Genomic DNA, 10,578 nt, shown 5'->3' with positions numbered 1-10,578 from the left:
AAAATAACCTTGGAAGAATTAAGGTTATTATGAGAGTAACTTTTTCCCTTTTGGGGCTGAGGGGATAGGCGGGTCAAGCGAGTGCAGCCCCTGGGGGAGGATAGGTGGGTCAAGGAGTGCAGCCCCTGGGGGGATAGGTGGGTCAAGGGAGTGCAGATTAGGGGGTTCTAAAGATAGCCGGGTCAATTCAGTACATATGTTGCATCATCTTTTAGATCTATTGCATCATCTTTATATATATCTGTTGCATCATCTTTTTATATCTATTGCATCATCTTTTTTGATACTTGTTGCATCATCTTTTTAAACTATTTATTGCATCATCTTTTTATATCACACATTGCATCATCTTTAACCTGTTGCATCATCTTGCAAAAATAGGTTGGACTTATCTTTCTGTAAACTATCTAGTCAGCGAGCTTACCTATGCATTGTGACGTCATAAACTTGGCAGCGACGTCATGTTAGTCCTTCACAAGCCGCGATGGCTGCTTATTTTGACACAATAACACAGACTTTCACAGCGCTTGAGACTTCATGTAATAACAGTATGGTCCTATGGATTTCAGTACCAAAACTGATTTTCTACCGTTTTTCTTCCAAGAAAGTTCTGAACAGCTGAATCCTGGATCAGCCTAGATGTTATTTCACTGGATTATTTAATGAATATTACTCTACTGAGTTACCTGGTTACATGGTAAGTTTTAACAAACTTTTCTTTATACATTTTCTATGAAGGTCATCTTTGTATTTATTCATTATTACTGTGTTATATACCTTATGTTTAGAACATTCATATAAACACTGCCATTGTTTACCCTGAAATACACTAGGACACTAAAAGATCCTCAAAATGTTGATAAATCTTTTTTGCATGAGTTATGATCATATTGTCTCACATTCCTTTTATTGGATCAGTATTCTAAATATTCTTATGAGGAGACTCCTAGCATATCTTATAAAATACTGATACATGCTTTTAAAACAACTAAAGTGATATTCTCAGTTGTCATTTCTAATATTTCTATGAATCTTTAATCACAGTGACCAAAAGAAGGATATGGAGATAATCAATCAGATCATATTATGCCAATGAATCTTTTGTCTCAAATCTTTTTTAATGAAATATACAGAATCTTTTGCCTTATTTGTCACTCATATTTTTACATTCTGGTGCAACAGTGGCCCAATGAAAGTGGGAAAAACTCAGTCTGAGCATCTCTGTAAATCTATAAACATGTGTGCCCCCCCCTTTTTTTTTTTAAACCTTCATGTATATACATGTATGTATTTTATTTAGTCAGTGATTTCAAACATCAACATGTAAAATATATATTGAGTACTTTAAAAGTGAATATACATGATTTGTACACCCTGAATATTCTGACATACTAATGGTGACATCAGTTAAAAGAGTAATTAGTTATGTAAAATTCAGTTTATATGAATGTAAATGGGGTATTTATTCTCAGTTCATGTAAGGTATAATTTGCATGTAACCCAGAGTGTATTTAATATTACTATGATGGGTCATTCTGTGATTGAATTTAAATCAGAAAAAATGTTTACTAAATTTTGGTAAAATACATATGGTATCTTTTACATTTCTGTCCTGTTTGTCTGTCAATTGTTGCTTTACTTCCTTTGTAAAATGAGGTTAATTTGTGTATCACTGAATATTGTATGCTTTTTTTTCAGGATCAGCTGAGATGTTATTTCACTGGATTATTTAATTGGGCATATAATTGGATAATTCTGGTAAGTTTGTCTTTGTTTTGTTTACATTTCCTATGAAGGTCATCTTTGCATTTAACCATGATTATATGGTTTAATTTAATTACTGTGTAATTCTTATGTGATCTAATATCTCTAACATTCATATAAGCACAGTCTTATTTTGTCTAAAATATACTAAGGAAACTTCATATTGTTAATAAGTCCTTTTGCATAAATTATGATATAATGTCATAATTCATTATGTCTGTTACCCATGGAATTCAGACTTACTAAATTGTGATCTATAAGGAATGTAATAAAAGAAAAAGTAAGAATCTACAAAAGGTTTATCCTTGTTTTGATTCTAAATATGTGGTATATATGGCATACATATATTTTCATTTTCACTTTTGTTTCTTGGTAATGAGCTTTTCAAAAAATGTAGGACTACATGTTGTATATGCTAATATCTTTTTGTATGCTGTACTGACAGGTATTAAACAAAATTGAATATGCTGTTATAGAGAAAGTCTGTTAGTGATTTGTAAAATTACACTGATAATCATTTTGTATTTGTGATATTAATACAGTAACTGTGCTTCTTTTGTTATCTAAAGATAACATGATGAACTATTTTCATGAACTTTTTGGCACTGTATTTAAACATGCAATGTTTCATGCAGTTCCTTGTCATATTAACAAAATGATTATATTTTCTACAGTCCTCAACCTGGAAGATATGTTTTATTCCCAACCATCTATAATCCATTCTCTATGAAGTTCAGCCTGTCTGCCCAAATTCCTTTGGAAATACATAGTTAGTCAACCAACATAGAAACAATCAAACTTGAAGGTAAAGTTTCAATGAGATATCATTTTCATTTATTTAATTCTGTTTTATTTAAATGTTTATATTTTAAAATGGATAAAAAAAAATGGATAAAAAACATCTGATAATGGAAATCAATATCATAAAGATAGTAAGTTTTTTAGTGTCTAAATAATTAATCTGATAATCATTTTATTTATGATATTAATACAGTAGTTGTGCTTGTTTATTATCTATAGATAACATGATGAACTTTTCTCATCTGGAGTTAATGTTAAAAACAATTTTTTGAGATTAAAAACAAATATTTTCATGATCTTTTTTGGCATTGTACATGTTGTATTTAAACATGCATTGTTTCATGCAGTACTCTGTCATATTAACAAAATGGTTTTATTTCTACAGTCCTCAACATGGAAGAATTGGTTTGTTCTTAACCATCTATAATCCATTCTCTATGAAGTGAAGCCTGGCTGCTGGTCTTCCTTTGGAAATACACAGTTAGTCAATCAACATAGAAACACACAAACTTGAAGGTAAAGTTTCAATGAGATACAATTGTAATTTTTATTTATTTATTTATTTATTTACATATGCATTTTTATATTTTTGAATTGATAAGTAAATGATATATGATTTTTTTAAAATAAAGAGGGCTTGGTGGTCATGGTCATGTTTAAACTCTATTGATATCCTTTAGAAGAAGAAGAAAAGGCATAAAAATTCATGATCAAATTTTTAAAACTAAAATGTATGAAATTTTTCTTTGCCAAATGATAGTTAACAGCTGAAGATAACATATTTATAGAATAAGTTAAATATGGCTAATTTGTTAACCCCAGCTTCCTTAATAGCATAATTGGTAAAGATAGGAAGTTTTGACTTCAATTGCTGATGAATTCTGAATTTTCCATTTAATATTAACATTCTATCAAAGAGAAAGAATACTATAATGTGGCTCATTAGGATGACCAGAAAAGAAATCTTAATGAACCTCTTAACTATGTATAAAGATTGTAACCTTATAACTGATGTAAGATGATCTGATTGTGTGGAAATAAAATTTCCTGGTGTTTCTACTACCCAAGATCTTCTTATGAGTGTATGGGACTGCTGTAAACACTTTATTCATAAAAGGTACTTTCAATATCATTTCTATGAGTTTGTGTTCTTTCTTTTTAATAATCTAGTGTTATATCTCCTTTAACCTCATTAATATGTATGCTTCCAACATCTTAGATCTGTCTGTATAGTTTCTTCAGCTCTTTGAACACAAATACCCTGATTCAATCTTTTGAGGTAAACATCATAGAGACATCATAGATGATTATCAGAGTGTATATATCACAATCTTGACCATAAGGTCAATTTAAATGGTCAAAGGCACAACAAATGAAAGTGAAAACTTTTTTTTTTATTCAGAATACATAATTTTGTAATAAACAAACACTGGAAAGTTACTCTCATAATAAGCCTTAATGTCCTCCAAGAGTTCAGTTTAGACTTCCTCCATTAATCCTTGTATCTTTTAATCCTTGTAAGTTTTTTATGTTTCAAAAAAAATTTTTTAAAAAAATTACCTCATTTATTTTTCTAAAATTTTTGTAAAGAATTTTTCAAAAAAAAAAAATGTTTTTGAATATTTACTTAAAATTTTAAAATTTAAAAAATGATTTAACCCCTTTTTGAACCTTTCATTTAGGGACAGATAAGTGTTTTTCTTAAATTTTTTTTTATGTAACAAAATTTAAAACCCAAAGGGTTTTAAAGGGAAAAAACGAAAAACGGTTAAAAAGACCAAAGGGGATTTTTTTTAAAATTTTTAAAAAAGTCTATTTTTTTGGAAAAAAAAAAAGGGGCATTTTGACGTAAAAACAAAAGTTTTAAAAAAAATTAAATTACGTACATTTTTTTTTAAAAAAAAAAAAACAAACAATTTTATTTGATAGTTTTTTTTTTAAAAAAAACATTAATTAATATTTCAAAAGTTTTTAAAATTTAATTTATAGGAAAGGAATTTTTTTTCCCTTGAAAATTTTAAATTTTAATATACAAAATTTTTGCAAATAAGACCTTAAAAATTTTTTCCTTTCATAATAAAGGAAAATAAAAAAATTTTTTTTTTTAAATGAAAATTTTAAAAATTTCCCCCTTTTTTTCTTCTTTATGGAAAAAATGTTAAAATAAAGAATAAAAAGTAAAAAAGGAAAAAATTTTTTTAAAAATTTTGCAAAATTTGAGTTTCCCTCAAATAGGGGTTTTGATTAAATTTAAAAAAATTGGCCTTTTTAAATTTCTTTATAATTGGGATAGAATTTAAAATTTTCGACAATTTTGGGACAGTTCTTTTCGTCTGGGGTTTTTTTTTTTGGCTGTTCCCCTCAAAAAATTTTTCCCTTTTAAAAAAACCTTTTTTTTTGAGTTGACTTCAATTTTTTTTTGGGTAAATTTTTTTTTTTTTAAAAATTTTTTTTAAAAAATTAGTTGTCCTAATATTTTTTAAAATTTTTGGCAAAAATTTTTGCATAAAAAAAAATTTTTTCCATTTTTTTTTTGAAAAAAAAATTTTTCCCAACTTATTCCAATTTTAAAAAATTTAACCCCCATTTAAAAAGGAAAAAAAATTTTTTAAAATTTTATAAAAGAAAAATTTTGAAAATTTATTTTTTTAAATTTAACCTTTAATTTATTAAAAAAAAAATTTTTTTTTAGGAAAAGAAAAAACCTTTTTCCAAAAATTTTTTTCCCTTTTTTTTAAAAAGGAATTTTAAAAATTTATTTTTCCTTTTTGGTTTTAGGTAATTGGGTTTTTTAAAAAACTTTTTTTTAAAATCCTAATTGCCCCTTAATTTTTTAAAAAATTTTAATGCTAATTTTTTAAAAAAAGTTTAAAATTTTTTAAAATTTTTTTTTTTAAATTATTTATTTTAACTTTAAAAAAATTTTTTTTTAAAAAAATTTTAATTTTTTTTTTTAAAAGTTTTAAAAACCTTTTTTAATTTTTCCAAAATTTTTAATTTTTAAAAATTTTTTAATTTTCTAAATTTATTTTTAAAATTTTTGTCAAAATTTTTTTAAAAAATTTCAAATTTCTTACCTTTTTTTTTTTTAATTTAAAAATTTTTAATTTTCTTTAAAAAAAGTTTCCCTTTAAATAAAACCCTTTTAAAATTTTAATAAGGGGTTTTTTAGAAAAGGGGAAAAAAACCCCACTTTTAAGATTTTTAAAAGGCTAAAAAATTTTTAAAAATTTTATTTTTAATTTTTTAAAAAATTTTTTAATTTGAAAAACCCTTTTTTTAAAATTTAAATTTCATCAAAATTTTGGGATTTAATTCTTTAAAAAAATTGAAAAAAAAAAGGGGAAGGAAAAAATTTTTAAAAAAAAAAAAAATTATAAAATTTTAAATTTGAAAACCAAATTTAAAGGGGGTTTTTAATTTTTAATTTTTTTAAAATTTTTTTTTTTAAAAAAAAAATTTTTTTTTTCAAAAATGCTACCAAAATAAAAATTTAAAAAAAAATTAAATTCCAATAAAAAAATTTTAAAATTTTTTTTTCCCCAAAAAAAAAAATTTTTTTTTTAAAAATTTAAAAAAAAAATTTTAAAGAATTTTAAAAAATTTTTGAAATTTTAAAATTTAAAAAGAGGTTTTTCCAAAAAAAAAAAAATTTTTTAAAAAATTTTTTTTAAATTTATTTAAAAAAATTTTTTTTTTAAAAAAAATAAATTTTTAAATTTAAATTTTTAAAATTTTTTTTAAATTAAAAAAAAATTTTTCAAAACAAATCCCAAAAAAGGTAAAATTTTTTAAGGGAAATTTAAAAAAAAAAAAAAAAAAAATTTTGGGGGTTTTTTTAAAAAAAAAACAAAAAATAATTTAATTTTTTTTTAAAATTTTTTTTTTTAAAAAAAAAAAAAAAAATTTAAATTTTTTAAAAAATTTGAAAAATTTAATAATTTTTTTTAAAACCTTTAAAAATTTTGGCAAAAGGGCCCCCCCCCTTCCCCCGGGTTTGGGGTTGGGAATTTAAACCACTTTTTTTAAAATTAAAAAAATTTTCCAAAATTAAATTTTTTAAAAAAAACCAAAGCCCCAAAGGGGTTAAATTTTAAAAATTTTTTGGAAATTTTTCTTTTTCTTTAATTTTTTATAACAAAATTTTAAAATTGCTGGGGAATTTTTTTTAATTTTTAAAATTTTTTTGGGAAAATTTTAGGTGAACAATTTTAAAAAATTTATTTTTTTTAAATTTTTTAAATTTAAAATTTTTGGTTTTTGGGTTTTAAAATTTTAAAAAAAATTATTTTGCAATTAAAAAAAAAATTTTAAAAAAAAAAATTTTAAAAAATTTTTTCCCAAATTTGGTTTTAAAATAAAAATTTGTAATTAAAAAAAATTTTTTAAAAAACCCTTAAAAAATTTTTTTTTTGAAGTTTAAAGTTTAAAATTAAATTTTAATTAAACCTTAAAATTAAAACGAATTAAAATAATTTTTTTAAAAAATATTTTTTTGAAGGATTGGTGAATTTTTTGTTTAAAATTTTTAAAAAAGAAAAGGGGGAAAGGCATTTTAAAAAAGTTTTAATTTTTTCTTTTTAAAAAAAGTAAAAATTTTTTTAAAATTTAAAATTTTAAATTTAAATTTAAGAAAATTTTTTTTAAAAAAATTTTAAAAAAAAAAAATTTTAAAATTTTTTTAAAAAAAAAAATTAATTTTTATAAAAAATTTTTTTTTATAAAAAAAAAGGATTTTTTACCTTTTTGGAAATTGTTTTTTTTTTTGGGAAAAAATTTTTGGGAAAAAAATTTTTTTTTGGGAAAAAAAAACCTGGAAAAAATTTATCTTTTATAACTTATTTTTTGATAGAATTTTCCAAAAAATAAACAAATTAATTTTTAAAAAAAGTTTTCCCAAATGAAAAACAGGTTCCTTTAAAACAAAATAAATTCCCCAAAAAAATTTTTAATTTTTTTTAAAAAGTAAAATTTTTATGATTGGGGGGGTTTTTTTTTTAAAAAAAAAAAATTTTTCCTTTTACTGTAAAATGTTTTAATTGTAATTTAAATTTTCAAATGTAAATTCCCACTTAAAATTTTACATTTTAATCTTAAAAAAACCCTTTTTTTAAATTTAATACTTGGGAATTTGAGGGGAAAAAAATTCCCTTCATTAAACCCTTAAATTTTTTAATTTACAAATATTTCTTTTATTGTTAAAAAAGGTTTTTTTAAAAAAAAAAAAAAACAAAAATTTTAAAAAAAATTTTTAAAAAAAAAAAATTTTTTTCCCCCCCTTTGGATTGCCCCAATGGAAATTTCGGGGAAGTTAAATTTCTAAAAAAATTTTTTATTTAAATAAAATTTTTTTTAAGTTTTAAAAAATTAATTCCCATAAATTTTAACAATTTTAAAACCCAATTCCAATTTTTATTTAATTTAAAAAAAATCTCAAAAAAAATTTTTTTTTTTTTTTTTAAAAAAAAAAAATTTTTTTTTAAAAATTTAAAAAAATTTTCAAGTTTTAAAAAGCAAAGAATTTTTTTAAAAACCCCCCAAAAAAAATTTTGTAATTTTTTAAAAAAATAATAATTTTAGTAAAAAAATTTTTTTAACCCCGATTTTCCCTTTTTTTTTAAATTCCTAATTGAGTACTTTTTTTTGAAATTTAAAAAAACAAATATATGTAAAACCCCCAAATAAAAAGGGTTCCAAAGAAGATTGTAAAAAAAAAGAAAATTTTTTTTTTACAAGTTTTAACTCCATATTTCAAAAAACCTTTTTTTTTAAAAAATTAAAATTTTCAAAAATAAATTTAAAAATTTTTTAAAATTAAATTTTCAAAAATAAAAAATTCAAATATTTTTTTTGGTTTTTTCAAATTTAACCCCCCTTTTTTTTTTTGAAAAAAAAGCGTCCAAAAAAAATTTGGGAAAAAATTTTTTGAAACCCGTTAAAATTTTTTTTTGAGTTTCGGTTTGGGATTTTGAAATTTTTTTAACAAAAAGAAATATTTTTATTTAATCAAAATAAATATGGTTTAAAATTTTCACACCCATGAATTTTTCCTAAGTTGGGAAAAAAAAAAGGGTCAAAAAAAAATTTGAACCCCTTTTTAAAAAAATTTTAAATTTTTTAAAAAAAAACTTTTTTTAAAAATTTTTATTAAGGGAATTTTAAAAAAAGGATTTCATTTTTAATGAAAAAAAATAATCAATAAACTAAAAAAAATTTAAAAAAATTTAAAATTTAAAAAAAATTTAAGAAAAATGGTTGAAAAAAACCAATTTTTCCCCGGTTATGTTTGGGAATTTTTAATTCCAAAAAGGGGGTGCTCCCCTTTAAACTTTCCCAAAAAAAAAAATTTTTTAAAAATTTAAAAATCTAAATTCCCCAAACCCCTATTTAAAAGGGTTTCCCCCCCTTTTTTTATTTGCAAAATTTTTAAAATTTTAAAAAAAAAACCCAAAAGCACATGGTGATAAAAATTTTTAAAAATTTAGGTATTACAAAAAATTTTAAACCCTTTTTTAAAAAACAAATTTTTTTTCCAAAATTGCCTTCCCCTTTCGAAAAATTCCCCCCAAAAAAAAAATTTAAAACTGATTTTACCCGAAAAAATTTTTAAAAAAAATCTCCGATTATTTTTTTTTTATATTAATTTATTAAAAATTTTTAAAATTATTCCCAAATTCCCCGTTTTCCCTAAAAGGTCCTTTTAAAAAAAAATTTTTTTAAATTTTTGTATAAACCCCTTTAAAATTATTTTTAAAAAAAAAAATATTTTTAAAAAAAAAAAGGGGTTTTTTTATTTTAGAATTTTAAATTAAAATTAAAAAACCCAAATTTTTAAAAAAAAAATTTTTAAATTCCCAAAAAAAAAAAAATTTTGTTTTTAAAAATTTGAAAATTTTATTTAGAAATAAGTAAAAAAAAAGGTTTAAAAATTTTTCTCTCAATTTTCAAATGAAATTTGGAAAAAAAACCTTTTTTAAAAATTTTATCTAATTTTAAAAAAATTAATTTTAATTTTTTTAAAAAATTTAAGAAAAAATTTTTAATTTTTTTTTTTTTTATTTTTAAAAAAAATTTTGTTTTAAAAGTTTCAAAATTTTTAAAATAGGGAAAAACCAAAAAAATTTTTTTAAATTTTTTTTTAAAAAAAAAAATTTTAAAAAAAAAAAAAAAAGAAAAAATTTTTAAAAAAAAAAAAATTTTCCCATTATTCCATTTTGTAAGATGGGTTTGAATTACAAAATTTAAAAAATTTTTTTTAAAAATTTTTTTTTTCCCAAAAGTTTAAAAACGGAAACCCCAATTTTTTTTTTAGTAAAATTAAAGTTTAAGAAAAAAATTTAATTTTTCAAGTTATGGGAAAATTTTATCTTTTTGGGGGGCTTTGGCCCTTTAAATTCAAAATTTAAAAAAAGAACTACCAAACAAAATATTTTACAATTCCGGGAAATTTTAAACAAAACAATCATATTTTAATTTTTTGGGGGGGGGTAAAAAAGATAAAAATAAAAGGGTTTTTAAGGAATTCCCTAATAAAAAATTTCAATTGTTTAAAAAAAAAGTCAATTAGTCCCCGGGGGGGAAATTATTTTTAAAAGTCTCTACAAAAATCATATTTTAACTTTTTCTAATTTATTTTTAAAGTTAATTTTCCAATACGAATGAAAAACAATCCGGGTTTTTTTGTATTCCCTTTAAAAATTTTTTGATTACTGGGAAATTTGCTTTTATTTTTCAAATTCCCCCCCTTTTTAATTTTTTTTTTTTTTTAAAAAAAGGTTTTTTTTAATTTAAATCCAATTTAAAATGAAAGATCTTTCCAAAACCCCCCCCAAAAAGGGAAAAAAAAAAAAAGTCTTTTAAAAAAAAAATTGTTTTTAAAAAAAAAATAAAAATTTTTTTAAAAAAAATTTTAAAAAAGGTTTCTAAAATTTTTTTATTAAATGGGGAAAACCCCCCCTTTGAAAAGGAAAAAAAAATTTTTCAGTTTGGAAAAATTTTTAGGAAAAGGGATTT

The 10,578-nt window shown here is 21.2% G+C and overlaps 1 long non-coding RNA gene across 2 annotated transcripts; it reads left to right on the top strand.

Annotated features, from left to right (window-relative positions):
• Positions 1–407: 407 nt before the first annotated feature.
• LOC134240088 (uncharacterized) lies at positions 408–3,656 on the top strand. Of its 2 annotated transcripts, XR_009986354.1 has the most exons (4): positions 408–697; positions 1,699–1,758; positions 2,439–2,569; positions 2,951–3,656. It is a non-coding gene; the product is annotated as an uncharacterized LOC134240088 (long non-coding RNA). The 2 variants fall into 2 exon arrangements; XR_009986355.1 differs by lacking the exons at positions 408–697; positions 1,699–1,758 and adding an exon at positions 1,863–2,209.
• The last annotated feature ends 6,922 nt before the right edge of the window (positions 3,657–10,578 follow it).

The sequence above is a fragment of the Saccostrea cucullata genome, unplaced genomic scaffold (assembly GCF_032062105.1).
Source record: "Saccostrea cucullata isolate Sc308-1 unplaced genomic scaffold, CSIRO_AGI_Scuc_v1 ctg10676, whole genome shotgun sequence".
Taxonomy (NCBI): domain Eukaryota; kingdom Metazoa; phylum Mollusca; class Bivalvia; order Ostreida; family Ostreidae; genus Saccostrea; species Saccostrea cuccullata.
Note: the sequence above shows the minus strand (reverse complement) of the source record. Positions and strands in the feature narration are given on the sequence as shown.